General features: G+C 35.5%; 1 protein-coding gene across 3 annotated transcripts in view; it reads right to left on the reverse strand.

Moving 5' to 3' along the window:
- KMT2E (lysine (K)-specific methyltransferase 2E) overlaps positions 1-17,806 on the reverse strand; it is a 96,511-nt gene extending 78,705 nt beyond the window's left edge. For 2 of the 3 annotated variants that reach the window (XM_008568010.1, XM_008567994.1), the window contains exon 1: positions 17,463-17,806. The gene's annotated coding sequence lies outside the window, so the exon portion shown is untranslated. The remainder of the gene's footprint in view (positions 1-17,462) is intronic. The other variant, XM_008568003.1, reaches the window with a different exon arrangement.
- Between the last annotated feature and the right edge of the window lie 21 nt (positions 17,807-17,827).

Consider the following 17,827-nt stretch of genomic DNA (forward strand, 5'->3'; position numbering starts at 1 on the left):
TCTAGTTAACAAACTTACATCTATTCCACAACAATGCATTAAAACACCACAGAAATAGAGAAGCACAGGCTCAAAGTCTACAATTTGTGTTTAAAATACTTGAGGGAAACTACAATGCACATAATCAAAGGATAAAGAAAATAAAACTCTCCATTATTTTCAGGAAAAAAACACATGCCTCACTAAAGAATAGAAGGCAACCCATAAGTTAGAGGACCCATGCTCCAAGTCTGAGATAACAAATGTATGCACAAGAGTATACTCACTTCCTTACAGAAAATTATCTGTTAAGCAAAGCCCACCTTTTACAAAATAAGGACTGACTGGTTAAATTTTAATTTGAGTCTCTAATAATCATTTGGTTCCTACTAACAAGTTCACCAACTTACACTATAATACTTTTATAGCAGATAAAATTCTACTTAGAAAAATCTTACTGTTGTTAGGGTTTTGGTTGGTAGATCTACTTGAAAAACTAAAACCCATACAAAAAATTTAATATTCAAAATCACATTTTCTGGTTCTATAAGAGACTTTCACAGTTTCACTGTCATATTTAGTACAATTCCAACCAATTGTTATTACCCACTCTGCCACTTATTAATAATGGTTCCTTACTCTCTTTAAGACTTAGTTTCCTCATCTGTGAGAACAATCATAGAATATATTTCTGAATTGTTCAGGGATTGTGTGTGACAGTCAGTTAAGTGTCGGCTATTATTATAAGTTAAAATTTCTGGGAATCAAACACTAAGGAAAACTCCTTAAAAAATGAATATTGGAGAATAATTCCCAACTATTATTCTTGTAAAAGTCAAATAAATTAACAAAAGTTTCTGATCTATTACAGAATCCATTTATGTCAGTAAAGGATGCTTCTGTGTTGGACTGCAAACTCAGAGAATATGTTAGAAGTTTCATTTAAGAAGTCAATAGCCAAGCCCCTTTATTACAAACTCCAAACATACATTTAAATTATTTTCTTAAACTGAAATTTTTGTACAGGATAACGGCAAGCAAACACACACACACACACACATTTGGACCCTGAAAGCCTTTTTATAAAATCTCTGTGAAATAGGATTAGCTGTGATGAGACATCTTAAAGAAAGAACCAGAGTTAGCCAGGTAGCTCAGCTGGTTAGAGAATGGCCTCATAACACCAAAGTCAAGGGTTCAGATCCCCGCAGGGGCCAGCCACCAAAAAGAAAAAATAGCCAAAGGTACTATATACCTTAAAATGGACTGCTCAATATACAGAGATGAATTTTCAAACTTAAGAATAACCATCTCCCCCAATTTTTTAAAATCTTATTTTATCCATGAAAATTACTGAGTGAGTGCTGCAAAGCACACCACCACATAGTTCAATGGGTTATAAAAATTCCTTCAGTTAAAAAAATAAAAGGAAATGTAATTGTTATCTACACGAGTAATTTTTAAACTGTGCTCCCAGTAGTCTTGGGTGGGGGTGAGGGATTTGAGATAGGAGAAAACAGAGTTAGAAAAGTTAACAAAAGAAAAGTGAGAGACAATGTGTTCTGCAGATTTAAAAGGAAAAGTGAAGCTGCATGTTCTATGTGGTAGCTATGAAAGGTGAAAATAACACTAACAAAAATAACACTACAAAATAACATAATGGAAAACTACTCAGCAATATAAAAGAACGAGTTATTGATATATGCAACTTGCATGAACCTCAAGGGAATTATTCTAAGTGAAGAAAAGCCAATCCTCAAAGGTCACATACTATGTAATTCCATTTATATAACATTCTTAAAATGATAAATTACAGAGATGGACAAGAGATTAGCGGGGGAAGAGAGAGGTGGGTATGGTTATATAAGGGTAATACCAAGGATCCTTGTGATGATGGAACTGTTCTGCATTTTTAACTGTGGTGGTGGATAAGTACCTTACACATGTGGTAAAAAACACATAGAACTAAATACACACAGAGGAGTACAAGTAAAACCGGGGAAGTCTGAATAAAATGGATAGATTGTATCAATGTCAATATTCTGGTCATGACATTGTACTACAATTTTGCAAGACGTTACCACTGAAGGAAATTGGGTAAAGGATACACAGAATCTCTCTGTATTATTTCTTACAACAACGTTCAAATGTCTAATTAACTCAAATCTAAATTTTAATAATTAAAAAAAGACATTAGGGCCGAGCCCGTGGCGCACTTGGGAGAGTGCAGTAGCGCTCCCACCGCGGGTTCGGATCCTATATAGGGATGACCGGTGCGCTCACAGCGCTCACTGGCTGAGCGCGGTGCGGCCGGTCTCTAAAAGGACAAAAAAAAAAAGACATTAAAGTTCAAACTATTTTTGAACATTGGTAGCAACTTCCCAACAGATGAAATCTTACACAGAAATCTAAGCATCTATTTTGATTCAAGGACGAAAAATAGTTTTAATCTCCCATGCTTTCTCCAATAATTGCTAAGTCAACTTGAAGCGCTGTGTTAAGGAGGCCAGGCCAGATATAACGGGGGAATGCCACAAATGATTGGTGATGTCTGCCAATGGGTACAGTAAGCATTTGTACCTCATATTTGCTATGTCTGTGGTTTAAAAAGGTAGTGGGGGAATGTCCAGGCCTGCACATCCTCCCACCTACCTGTTAAATTCCATGGAAAGCATAAGGCTTCCTCGAGAACAGATTGAAAATCTCTGGCTAAAAGAAAATACTGACCACACCACTAAGCCTACTGACATTTACAAACCATTTCTTCCCCTTGCCTTCCTATATCCAAGACTCCCAGGATAACCTTTGTTTCAGAAACACTTTAGGATTTTAGTCAATATTTCTAAATATCTTGACATTCCTATATTATTTTACCTCTGTTAGAACTGTTTGAGAATGCACGTCATTGGAATACATACTCTGTTAAATGATAAATGCAGAGAAAAAGATTATGAGAGAAAAAAACCTACCAGATGCAATTTACCATGCTGCTCTCTAATCCTAAATCTTAATATAACCAAATTTAAAGACTTATAAATCCCAATGAATCTTATCTTAGATTTAGACATTTACCAAAAAACTCCAGCTCTGCATTCAAAAAGCAAAATAAAAACACCTCTGGGCTACTTCTTCAAACTGGAACTATTTAAAAAGAATGCCGGCCCCGTGGCTCACTCGGGAGAGTGTGGTGCTGATAACACCAAGGCCACGGGTTCGGATCCCATATAGGGATGGCCGGTTTGCTCACTGGCTGAGCGTGGTGCTGACAACACCAAGCCATGGGTTGAGATCCCCTTACCGGTCATCTTTTAAAAAAAATAAATAAATAAATAAAAAAATAATAAAAAATAAAAAAAAAAAAGAAAAAGAAAACAAACAAACAAACAAAAAAAAACCACACCCAATCTCTATTAAGTAGAAAGAGAAAAGAAATTAAGAAAGAAAGAAAATACTCAAAATGTGACATGAAAATCTCACTTCACTGGTATATTTTAAGTAGAAAGAGAAAAGAAATTAAGAAAGAAAGAAAATACTCAAAATGTGACATGAAAATCTCACTTCACTGGTATATTCTACGTGTTCAAAGTGCAGAAAAGAAAAAAATACTCTTCCAAAAAGTAAGTGTTAAAGTTGCTGTAATTAAAAATTAAACAATAACAACAACAAAGTCTGAAAACACATTTATCTTTTATTCACTCAACCTATATAGACTAGTAGGCTTGTTCATTATTACTTTTTTAGCCTTTAAATAAGACTACCACCAGGTAAGGTCATACTTTTTGATTGAAACATAGTTGGCAATAATTCTATTCTCTTGTTCTTTAACCTCAAGTAAAACAATGTCCTTACTCTCCAGGGTTACTAGGCCACCCATTACTATTTTGAATCTGTTTCCTTCAGACTAGAGAACTTTAGTCACCTTTTCTTGCCTTCTCTAAAAACAATGTACATCAAATCTAATTAATAGCATTTAAGCAAAATTTTCCGATCCTACTGTCTACATTTTATTATCTCAGACCTGTGCAATAAGAGTAATTTTCTAAGTGGTTTCTCTCCCTATTCTAACTTGGAATCTAAATCAGCGGTTCCCAAACAAAGATCCACTTTTTATATACCTGGAGATGAGAGTGGAAAATGACAGATACTTTGGCCTCACCCTAGAGATTCTGATTTAGTAAGTCTGGCTTATAGCCTGAATGATTTTTTTTTAAAAAGGCATTCACTCCAGTGCTTTATTTATAACTACTGCTTACAACATTGGACAGAATATATATTGTCCTTTTCTAAGGCCACTAGTTTCCTAACTTTGCTCTGTTCAAAAAAGTATAGTTCACAGTAATTACAGTAAAGCTCCTAACCTTGGTATTTTATCATGGTTACCTTTTTCCATAGTAATAATCCAATATATAAATCCTTTGATTATTCAAGTCTTTATGCTACTTCCGACATAGTCTTGCTCATTCCTCTTCAAATTTTCTGAAGTCATCTTCTTTTAATTTTCCTTCCTTTCCACCCAACGAAAATCTTAATAAACCTTCAAGGACTATTTGAGTACCAATGCTTCATAGAAGCCTTCCCAAATTCCCAATTTAGACATCTGTGCCATTAAACCAGCTTAGAGATATTAGTAGATCAATCAACCTCCTGAGGACTGTCTCCTTAGCTGTAAACAAAAATTTAACTAGGTTATCTCAAAAGACTGTTCCAGCTATAAAACCTGTTCCACACTAATCTCTTTTTAATCTCCTAAAGAATGTATTACTTATATATATTTTTAACCATTGGTTTACATTTTGACACATATCATTTCGAAACAGCTGTTATGTGTATACCTTCCATCTACTTCACCCCACGGCAAAATTTGAGATATTTATATATTAGCTCTCGAAGCCTGGCATTTGGTGGCTAAGATACCCACCTAAGTCATTCTTGATTAAACCACAATTTCCTTCTCTTTAACACATTCAATCCCTCCTCCTCCTTGTAGATGAACATGAACATATCTTGAAAAACAAAAACAAAACCTGCCACTGAAGAATGTTATTAATGTAGTTGTCCCCCAAGGGTCAGTCCTCCCCATTATTAGTCTCCCATCAATCCTGGATTCAACCATTCATTCCCACTTGATTTCCTATTCCTAGCCATCTATAGGATATATTTGTACATCTACTCAAACAGATTACCTGCCATCACCTCAAAAATCAAGCAAATCTTCAAACTGAAACTTTCTTTGCTACACACTTTCTTCCATTCCATTTTTTATTAGTACCCCCTTCTCTCAGTTCTCTTTTTAATCCTTCTTTCCTCTGGTCTCCTACTATATTCAGTCACTTCGTCTTCTGTGCCTCCCCAGTGTTTTAAGATTAATTCTTCCTCAGTCTCCATGGCCTCCATCATCTTCAACTATTCTATTATTTCAAAATATAATAAAATCAACTCACATTCATTCACTTAACATATTTACCGAGCACAGAATATGTTTTGCATACTGTTCTAGGTGCTTAGGAATCAGCAATGAACAAAATTAAGTTGCTTGAAATGAGCTCAGGCAATCCAGTATAATCAAGGGTATCTGAAAGTAGTTTTCTTCAGTAACTGCCTTTGATGAATGAGTTGCTTCTCCTCATTACCTTGTCAAGAATTAGTCCTTTATAAAGATCAACAGAAAGCTACAAAGATTTTCAAAGACTTTAATTCATATTCATCTTGATCAGCCACTCTTTAGCTATCTATGTAAGCCTAAGAAATGTCTCAGTCTCTCTAGGCCTCTAACAAAAAATGGGTAAAATATCTACCTTGCAAAGTTCCTGTGCAGAGTAAATAAAACATGTATATACACTTCAGATATTTATTAATGTTAATTGTCTTGCTTCCTAGAAGTAAAGATACAAAGATTATATTATTCAACACAGATAATTTAATCAATTCCAATCACAATACTGTTGGCCACTTTCACAGAACAGCAATGCTATTACTCTAAGTATCTGTAAAGTTATCTTAATATTCCAGATGCATTTAAAATACTTACTATAAAAATCTTAAAACTAAAGTAAGAGCAGATTAATTTCTAACTATTTAACAACCTTTAAAATCAGTAAAGAACCAAAATATGTCAAATGTGACCAGTGGTTGTCAGATATGCAATTTTATTAACTTTTAGAGTAGCCTGTCTTGAACAAGGCATACAATAACTGAGAAATTTTATAATAAAGGGAAAAATAAAATATGAAGATTGAGACTGGTAGATACAATGAGTGTTATAAAGGACCAGTACATTTGCTATGAGACATGCTATACCCACTTTCTGGCTTCACTGTAAAAAGACCTTTCTGTGAAGAGATTCCATATAAATGAAAAATAACCCATATGTACTGAGCTCTTATAAAAGCCATTTGAACACGGAGAAAGAAATTTCCCCCCAAATCCTTAATGAATTATTTAAGAGGTAAAAAGCATACATTTTAAACTCCTATAAGTGATATTTTAGGCGATGCAAGCAGAATCTCCTTTTTTTTTTTTTTTCGTGTCCGGCAACGGATTGCAACCCTCAGTGTCGCGCCCGTACCGGACCGGGACCGGCAACGGGATTGCAACCCTCGGTGTCGCGCCCGCACCTCGCTCAGCCAGTGAGCGGGAACCGGTCTGTATGTGGGATCCGAACCCTCGGTGGGAGCGCCGCCGCGCTCCCAAGCGGCGCACTGTAGCAGTGCGCCACCGGGCTGGCCCAGAATCTCCTTTTAAATACAACTTCCGCCACCACTGTAGATCAGTTTTAAATGATAAATATCATAGTTTCTCAGTTCTCAGAGTAATTACATAATAAAAGAATATTTGTCTTTTGGCACAAACATACCATTTCCATAAGATCTGCCAATTTTAACTTGGAATTCAAGGACCAAGCAGTTAAACAGTTTTATAGGTTAACACTAATATACAGCAAGTAGGTTACAATACACCAATTACAGGCCGAAATTTGAAAAACCACACAGATTGACCTCAGTGATATTAGCCAACACAATCATCAGTTACTTCTGTTGGGAAGTATGTGCAAGATCAATAAGCCAGAATTAGTAGCTACAACGAGTCTTTTACACAGAGGGCATTCAACTATTTGCCACTAAATCAATTTAGTTTATACCATCAGAGTTCAAAAGGCTCTTAAGAACAGTAAAATTTAATTCTCACAAGATAACAAAGGTTATCAGATCTTGATAAGACATACTTAATCTGTTAAATTCCAGAAGCACTTTTAATCTGTCATTTCATCAGGCAGGGTCCTATAAACCCCACTGGACGAACTAGAGTTATATTCTATAATAGCATTTTAGAATTCCAAGATATCAGATAAAAAAATAAAGATACAGAATACAGTAGAATCCATCCGTTTTTGGATTAAATAAAGAAATCTGATTCCCAGATTGGAAACTATAATTTTGTGAGTCTGTTAACATACACAATAGAAACTAGAATTTTGTGAGTCGGTTAACATGGAGAATCATAAAAAAAAAACACATATCTTACACGTTTTATTTTTAATTTAAAATATCATTATCAATTTTTTGGTGTCAAGCCAACATGTATTCTTTGAGGATGGCTTTCCTGACTGGACTCTGGGTTCTCTTGCCTGTATAAACCATATTGATAATGCATTGTCTATAGTTTTTGGTTTTAATGTATCTCAAGGTTAAAAAAAAAAAAGCACTTAGATATTTGTGGAGTAATCTGAATGCAGACATCCTTCTAGATTTTTATTTTTCCTCATAATCTTTCAGTTATCTTTCCCATATCTCAACTGACAACAATTTTTTTCAGCAATGAATTAGTCTTTATCAAAGTTTTCCAAAGTTCTTAACTTAGTTTTCATTGAAACAGCAGTTCTCTCTTCATACTCATTTATCATTAGTTTATGTAATACTTAATTAAATAATCTAAACACAATACAAGTACAATGGGATTAGCCAATTTGGGAACAAACATATGACTCATGAGCATTCAACTCAACTGGTGGAAGCACCACAGTTTCCATTCATTTGACATGCATGGAAATTAGTATTTTTTAAAGAAAGAATATTAATCCTGCAGATTATTAATTTAAAGAATATTAATCTTTATTGGTTAAATAAAGATTAAGGAAGCTTCTGCAGTAGCTACATAAAACACTTCAGGAAAAATACATAAACTATATATAGCAATCACCTCAGCATATAAAAGACCTTAAAGATGGGAATCAGAGGATCACTTTTTTCTAGAAAGAACTATAGCAGAAATAGCTGTAGAGCTTACTAAGAATTTTGTACATATTAACTTATTAAATTCTCATAACAACCCTATAAAATAGGCTGTATTATCATCTCCATTTCGCAGACCTAGAAACTAAGGCACAAAAAGATAAATAACTTGCCCAAGGTTACACAGCGTTACAACTTGGTTTGAGCGCAATCAAACCAAAGTGGTATGGTTCTAGAGTCTCTATTCTTAAGCCTTATGCAATACTGTCTCTAAAGAAGTACTGTTTTGAGTTCCTCTAATAAGATTATGAAAGTAATATGTGCTTAAGAACTGGAAGGATAAATAAGCATGTCCCATTATGTCATTCCCCAAAACAAAATTTTCAGTAGCTCTCCAATAAACACATACTTTTCTCCTGGTATTCAGGCTCACCACAACTTGACCTCAATTTGTACTGCCATAATTTTAATCCAAGACCCTTATCCAAATAACACATGGGTCCTGGAAATAACCAATCATCTTGAGTTGGGATGTACAGAAGCAATTAACAGAGAGTCTACCACAGGACATAGCACAAAGACCAGTATTCCCTCATTCAGAGACTCCAAAAATAATGGCCTACCTTCTAAAGAGCAATGTCCAGCATGATTTCTTTGAAAAGTATAAATCACCAAGCATCAGGGCCTAAATTTTAACCCTTGATCAACCACTAACTATATGACTTTGGAAAAATTATTTAACCACTCTGGGGATCAGTCTCCTTGTAAAATTAAAGCAAAGAGCTAGACCATAGCAAAAATCAGCTGGAATTGGTATTAAAATGCAGATTCAAGGCCCCATTCTAATGATGGGATTACATAGTTCTGGAATGAGGCCCAGGAATGTTCATTTTAATAAGCACTCCATGTAATTGATGCATAAGGTCCCTGAGCCACAGTGAGAAATATTTAACTACAAAATCTCACAAATCAATTCTAACTATAGTTTCTTAATTTCAGTCCATAGGGTGCTACTTCACATGTTCAGGATGGGAATTCTGGCCGAAAAGAAAATCCTCTAGCTTATCATCGGGCATGTTTTTGCACTTTCTACCATATACTTTATCTAAACACTGATATAAGATTTGGCAGTACTACAAACTGAACTTTCACTCATTTCTTAAGACATACTTGGAAATACTCAATTCAAATGAACTTATTAAAGCACCTACAGAATGCTAAGTATCCACTGTTTCATTTCACTAATCCTCACTGTTGTGAAATACAATTATCTTAATTTTCTCAGGAGGAAATTTTAGTTTTAGGGAATATAATCTGCAGTTTATAAGTACTTATTCACATGCCTCAAAACTTTCTTTTCTCGTTCTCACTGAAAATTTCCAAAGAAATTAATAATTTTCACTTAGTAAGTTACTCAATGCCTGAATCAGTATAACATTCAAATTATCATCCAAATTAATTACCAACAATTTGCTATCACTGAAAGGAAATACGCCAGATTTATGAGTATCATTAAAATGTAATGAAAATCTAAATAAGTGTTTTTCCATTTCTTTTCCCTTTCTTGTCCTTCTAAACTTTTCTAAAAGTATGTATTTCTTTAATTACAAGGTTCCAAAAATCATACATGGTTTTACCCTAGAGTTACAAATGTTTCATACTCTGCTGTATTAAATGTACCATCTCACCAACTCCTTCTTTAAAAGTATTAATCAGCATATATGTAAACAAAATCTCAGTGATTTCGTAAGAATATATTTTACTTCAAAAAAACTGCTTAAAGGATTTTTTTTTTTTTTTAATGGAGAAGGGGAATATCACAATTAAAATAAATGTTTTCCACGGCCGGCCTGTGGCTCACTTGGGAGAGTGTGGTACTGATAACACCAAGGCCACGGGTTCAGATCCCTGTATAGGGATGGCCGGTTAACTCACTTGGGAGAGCGTAGTGCTGACAACACCAAGTCAAGGGTTAAGATCCCCTTACTGGTCATCTTTAAAAAAAAAAAAAGTTTTCAAATTACACTGCTAGCATTAATAGCAAATCATAAACCTAAACAGTACTAAAGTACTTCAAAAAGTTTGCAGAAGAATAGTATTAAAAGATAATAGGAATCTTTCCATTAACTTTCTGAAGTACCTTCATGCCACTGTAACTCAAGACTCAAAGACTCATTTAGCAATATTTCTAAAGACTAAATGAGGAACTGGAACCACATTGTTTATTAAAAACTACTTCAACAATCTAAGGACTCAATGTCTGTGCTATGAATTTCAAATCAGACCAGCATCTAGGAAACTATTTTTAATCCCATTTGTGTGGGAAACTGTACATGAATACTCTCTATACACTATTTAAAATATCTACACTTTTCTTCCTTAAAAGTTATTTTATTTGTTGTGATTACAAAATCGACCCATATGCATTACAGAAAAACTGGAAGAGAAAAGCAAGGAAACAAAATTCCCACAATCCCAATTACCCAGAAACAAATCGCTGTTGAAAACCTTGGTGTATTTGCAACCAACATAGTAAAAATGTATTCGGGCAGGAATCTTCAATAGATGTTAAATCTAGAAGAAAGTTTGATGGGGAACAATATATTTATACAATCTCAAAGTATCTCCCCACAAGTTCATTAATAATGGCAAAAACAACAACAAAAACTATAAAGAAACTACCAATACCTTAACCAAGCAATCAAAATGAACATACTGGTAAAGGGAAAACAAACATCATGTGCCACTAGATGACAGAAAAACACAAATACTTATCTAATATTCCAGCCAAAACTGTATAATCTGAATCATAAAGAAACCTCAGACAAACTCAAATTGAGGGGCACTCTATAAATAACTAGCCTGTCAGTATCATGAAAGACAGACTAAGGAACGGTTCCAGATTAAAGGAGACTGAAGAGAAAGGAAAGCTGAATGCTATCTGTGATTCTGGATTGGGTACTGTACCAAGAAAAAAAAATATTGCTAATAAGGTTATAACTGGAACAACTGATGAACTATAGACTACATAAAAGCATTACATCAATGACAAATTTCCTGAATTTGACAACTACTCTGGTTTCATAAGAAACGGTGCTTGTTCTTAGGAAATGCATACCTAAGTATTAAGGACTGTAAAGGGGCATGATGTACGCAGTATATGCTCCAATTGTTCAGGAAAAAAATGTAAATGTATGAGGAGATTAACAAAACAAATGTGGCAAAATGTTACAAATATGGAAATCTGGGCAAAGAGTGTAAGGGTGTTCTTTGTATTATTCATATAACTTTTCTATAAGTGAAATTATTGCAAAATAAAATGGTAAAACAAAAACTTTGCTTTTTTGAGCATTCCTCAAAGTGTGTATATATATTTGCATTTTTAAATTAAAAAATGGAATCATCAATTTAATATACCTATTATGCAGTTTTGGAGGCCCTCCAAAGTACATTTGAACATCCCTGAAATAAGGTAGTTGTTTTCAGGCAAATTAGAGGTGTCTTTCTCTTGCTCTCCACCCAAGAAACTCCCCTACACACACCATAAATACCCACCCTACCATCATCTCCTTAACCAGTCACAGCTAATTAGAGAGATCAAAATGGAGAACAGTGGCTCTCTGACACCCTGCCAATTCCTGTGAGGCCCATCTGTACTTTCTTCAAGTAAATTCTGCGAGATTTCCCGATAGCCTTATAACAAATCCTTTACTTAAGCTAGCTAGAGCTGGTTTCTGTTCCTTGTATCCAAACAAACCCTAAAACAGCAGGCTTTTGAGAGGTAGAAATAAACTCTGAGCTCCAAGGCAGGGACAGTCTTAACTCTCTACCGGTATGCTTGGTGCCAGAAAAATAATAACTACTAAAATTCATCTTTTGTCTGTGTTTCAAAATATTGTTTCAGGGGAGGCTTAGCAATTTAATACTGTAATAAGGCTGTGTCAATTCAATCAGTTAAGCAGCTTCCTTTAAAGCAGAAAAGCAAATACTCTAAATGGAACAATCGTATTTACTGGATAAGAGCTACTATGTACAGATCGACCTCACACCCTCATCATACCCTCATCAATTTATGGCTATTGGAGCCCGGTCCTAACCATTCAAATTAGTGACATCAAGAATCTTCCCATCTTCTGCCACTTCATTAAAGAGGAAATGGGTTTTCAAATGATTAAATGATATATGAAGCATGATGATAAAAGGAATTCAAGACATCCCTCTGTAAATTCAAAAAAGAAACTTACATTTATTAGTCTGTGATATAAGAAAACAAAAATATTAGACCAGTGTATCTTTCTCACATACCTTCTTTTTATATGTGAAACTTTGAAAAATCATAATATTGTCAGGAAATCAACTATTAATTCTTTTTACCACATCCCTCACTTTTTGCTAAATACCACTGATACTAGGCTTGACCTTTTCTTAGGCCATATGGTGAGAAAAATGGGAAAACGTATTTAATCTTTAAACTTAGTTAACTCAAATAAGTTTAAAATAATTTACCAGGATAAACTGTTTTAAAGTTTTTTAATAGAAATTATCTTTAAATATCCTTTCAAAACAAAAGTCAACATTAATAAAAAAAATTAAACACCTTCTCTGATCTCAGATAAAATGTTAGACAACACAACTATGCTAATTTTAAAACTATCTTATAAATATCACAAACCAAAACTAACTCAATCCCCCTGTCATATTGTAACTTTCTGCCACAGGCTCAGACCTTAAATACTGCAATCAAGTTGGCTATGACAAAGGTGTGATTACTCAATATTATCTTTCTCAATAATAAACTTCAGGACCAAGAATATTTCTTCCTTTGGATTAACCCTAAATTAAAAAATCTAGAGTTGCTAGGAAATTACATCTCTTCTCCAACTGTTGTAAAAATAAAAGAAATAAAGCTTTTATTTCTAAAGGATTTATTCTTGGCAGATGGTAAGTGCTCAATTATTTGCTGAATTTAATGCTTTTGTTTAAGGGAACTCATTTATATCTCAAATATTCAGGATGACCAGGGAATGTTCCTTGTCATGTGTTAGAATATATATTAAATACCTGTATTCTATGAGACTTTTTAATATTGAGTATAAAATAATTTTATGGTAAAATTACTTTTTGTGTTGACTGGAAAAATAACAAGAGGGATACTATTTGAACTATTGCTGTGAATGTTACTAGCTTTTAAGCTGGGCTTAACATTGGAGTGTCTCATATTTACTGTCTGTTTTGTAACATACAAATATTGGAAGCAGCTTTATTTTTTTCCTAATATTAAAAGGAAAATTTTTTGTAAATACCGTATTAAAATTCAACAAATTACTGAGCACCTATCACCTGCTAAGAATAAATGCTTTAGAGATAAAAGCTACTATACATTATAAAAATATTTTAAAAATAAATGTAGAGTCCTTTAAGAAAACCACATGCTAGTAGTATTTCCTAAGTAATTTGGATAGCTCTTCAAAGTTCTGCTGGTTTTACACATTTTAAATACACTATGGTAGTACACATTTAAGACCCTGTAGTAATTTCCAGAAAAGCAGAGCTTTAAGGATTTACATAATACACCTTTAAAAATAAAACCATGGGTTTTTTTAAGAGACTGATGCATGAAAATGAGTACATTATTCATAGAAATTAAGAAGCCAATTTAACAAGTTATAATTTCCCTAAGACCACTAAGGTATGTATTGAGGGGAAGAAATTTCTCCTCATTTATTAATTGGCTTTTCTCCCTACTTTCTCACTGTTAGATCCTAAAAGTCCTAAAGGTTACTGTGGTATATATAGCAAGAGTCTCTGCTGGAAGCTGTGAGGAAGTCAGACAATCCAACATTGTAGGAGAGTTATCAGAGTCCTATAGAGCTGAAGGGAAATGGAAACCTGTAAAGGTTCTAAATTTAAATTGGGATCAAAGGTACACTTTATACTGACAACAAAAAGGAAGTATGATCAAAATGTAGTCTCTAAAAATAAAATTTACTCTCCAGTTACATTAGGTTTTCCACAAATCCACTTAAACAGATAAACAATTAATCCCTCAAACTCAGCTACTCTAAGAACAAAGACCATTTGACCAGTTTTTCCTCAAGGGACCAAATGCTTCAAAACTCTGGAAACAAAAATTATTCCTAACCTTTTAATAAATTTGCCTGGACAATCCTAACTTAAAACACACAGAGTCAGTCGATCAAAAACAAACAAACAAACAAACAAAAAACATTTATAGCCATGTTATTTATAAAGTAACCATTTAAAATAAGGTACAATGCTTAAAAAAAAAAGGCCAGTCTCATTTTACAGGAACCAAAACATCAATCAAAACAAACAAGAAACAAACAAACAAAAAAACCAAAAAACAAAAAAAACAAACAAGAAACAAATAAAATACAAAGCAATGAAGCAAGTCAGTATGAAGAAAACCCGTAGATAGAAGGCAGTTTTTATTATAATTTCTAACTTGATATTTTTTGTTTGAAGCCAAATAAGTCCAATTGCTTTGTGTATCTAGACCTGACCAAGGTCACTATCAAGAAAAACATGGGCATAGACTATGTTTTTCCCTCGTATGGATACATACCAAATTTTAAAGAGTACACTGATTTGTTCTTTGGATAGTACATCTAAAGTACCAACCTCCTTCTGAATCATAGATCTTATCCTCCTAGCCTATAAAATAAATGCACGATCTCTACACAGTAGTGAAGGATCTGGACTCATATACTCAGAGCATAATACAAATGAGTACTGACCCCAAATCCCCATACAAACTCTCCCACTACCCACAAACATTTTATTTTATAAAAAAATTTCAAAGATTCTAAGTAAGCTTGTATGCTCAGTTTTCCATGATGAAACTCAATGGTATGTAGAAAATCCCTAAACCAGTTATTTCTACAATTACTTTGTAGAATAGAACCTAATCAACCTAGTTCATATATTCACCATATGAAGTAAATTCCGCTCTAAAATATTTATGATGAAATAAGAGAATCATGACAGGGTGTATACTCTCCAACCTTTTTAGTATTACTGGACTGAAAGGAACTCACCTTTCAGTTACTCCACAATCAGAATGGTCATTAAATACCGTTAATGACCCACTCATATCTCACTGCTTAGTTCAGCCTCCAAAGACCAACCTCTCACTACAGAAATGAATCCTAATTATTTAAACTTTAAAAAAATACAATTAAATGACACCTGACACCATTTAACTTTTGGTCTCAGTCTATAAATTCTGAAAATAGCATAAAATGGATTCAAAACCCTATTATGGTAATGCTTTTATTTAAGGTCAATTAAAACAAACTAAATTCCACAATCCCATAATAGGTGAATGGGCATGACTGGGGGGAAAAAAATCAAAGCCTTTCTTTTTACTTACATAATGATGATAGTATTGCTACAAGACAGTTTTAAAAGGCAGCAAAGCATGGAGCTTCACTTTACCAAACACAATCAACTTTGAAAATTCTTAAGGAAAGCTTAAATACATGGGAAAAATGGATGCAAAATATAATAGAAGGAAGAACAGTACCGCTATACCCAGTGAAGTAACAGGTTTAGGGTTGTTTGTACAGCTCCCTAAAATATAATTTGAAACAGAATACAAAAACCAAAATTCACAAAACTGGTGAAGAGTTAGATGGAAAATGCTTTATTCTAGGTTAAAACATCCAATCATATAAAATAGGTTGAACTTATACAGTTACTAATCATTTTAATTTACTTTGGCATAGTGAATAAAAGATAGTTGGATTTAACCAAACAAAAACTATTACTGGTACATAAATATATTTTTTAAAATGTTTAAGAGCACCTATTCTCACCACTGCAATTTCCAAGGCAACCTGAGTGTTTTTACTTTTTTCAAAAGTGGTGTCATTTTATTTGCCTCTCGGGAAAAACCAATAAAATTAATCAACTAAAACACAGCACTTTAATTTGCAATAAAATCAACACATTTTTGTAAAAGGCTTGGAGAAGGAAAAAAGCCCAGTCTTTTCATGTAAACATAATAAGCCTGTAATATGCTGCAGACAAATGCACTGCATGGGGTGTGGAGGACCCGAGCTGATTAGATTACCACAACATCAGCCTGGGGCCGCCATTTTTAGAATCTGTAAAGGACAAAAGAGGGAAATTTCAGTTTTTACACCCCATCTCAGAAATTAAGGGGAGGGAAACGGACTATTTTCCAATTAGGTACTGATGTTTCCAGCCTAGAGTTGAATGCATCTCATTTAATTCTCTCCAAGGTCTCCAGAACTCCAAACACCTTATGTTATTCGCATCTCTAAAAAGGGAATAAAATAGGCAAAAAGGGTAAGGTTTACTCTAGAGCTAACTCTAGTGATTTCCCTTTCGACTTTGAATTGTATCATTCTTAAGACAGAGCCCAGCAAGGACAGATCTATATGGAACTGAGGCCATGGAAGAGGGCAGTCTGGATTGTTTTTTCTCTCCCCCTCCCCCGTTTAGCACAGTGAACCGTTTGTTTCTCATCTGTGTCTGCTGCCAGTGTTTGTGCCAATCCCTTGGTCAAAATAAGCTTTTCTGAAACGAGCCATATTGTGGATTCTAAGGCTCCGGCACAGTAAAGAACGGCGGTAATGCAAGAGAAGTGGGGGAGGAGACTGAGAAGGCTGGGTACTGGGGTGACCACCTCAGGGGCGGGTTTACCCTCTCCCGGAGAGGATGAGGAGCTGTCTTCGCTCTCCCACAAAGAGATGCCCGGGGCGTTCTTTTAACCCCCTTCGTATTTACGACATTATATCCGAGACTGCCAGCCAAGATATGGAAGAAGAAGAAAACAAGGCCTACAAAGCTTTTCAGCACCTGAACAAGACGCGCTAGAGAAAAGGGAGAGCTGGCGGCTCCTGGGACCACTCCGACACAAACCCTAACAGTCACCAGCCTCCTTTCTCACCCAAGCGGCTCTAACCTGCTGCCAATGAGGAGTGCGCCCCCTCCCTAACTCCCACTCTCAAGGGGGTTTAACTGCCAGTTTCCCCTTCCCCAACCCTAAAACCCGCCATAATGCTCCATTTCCAGGGACAGGGAGGAGAAAGGACAAATTCGATTTAAACAACCAACGTCTTGCCCGGGCAAAGACATCTGAGCGTCAACGTCGACCTCTCCGCCCCGGCCAGGAAGAGTGAAGATGAGAAACCCCCACCCCCTTGAAACACAAGTCCCCCCAGTCCGCAAACCCCATGAACTCCCACGGAGACGACAGGCACTGACCTGTGATGTTCACACACCAGACACCTGAACCCCGTTATATGCTCGACCCCCAAGGAGTCTCTCCACACCTCCGCGGTCAGGCGACCCCCCGAAAGCAGCCACTGCGGACACAGGACCCGGCTCCACACACCCCCTCCCCAAACAGCAGCGCGCAGGCTCTTCACCAGGAACCGAGCAGTAGGGGAGGGGACTCCCAGTCAGCAGGAACGCAGAGGCGACGGCGAGGCTGCTCCGAGGTCTATGCCCCCTGTGTTGCCGCTCCGGGACTCAGACACAGTCTCCAACTCGGCCCCCTGCGCCCGCTCAGTGTCACTGCCTCTCGCTCTGGGAAAATGGCGGCGACGGCGGCGGCGGCCGCGGCGGCG

The sequence above is a fragment of the Galeopterus variegatus genome, unplaced genomic scaffold (assembly GCF_000696425.1).
Source record: "Galeopterus variegatus unplaced genomic scaffold, G_variegatus-3.0.2 Scaffold20, whole genome shotgun sequence".
Classification (NCBI taxonomy): domain Eukaryota; kingdom Metazoa; phylum Chordata; class Mammalia; order Dermoptera; family Cynocephalidae; genus Galeopterus; species Galeopterus variegatus.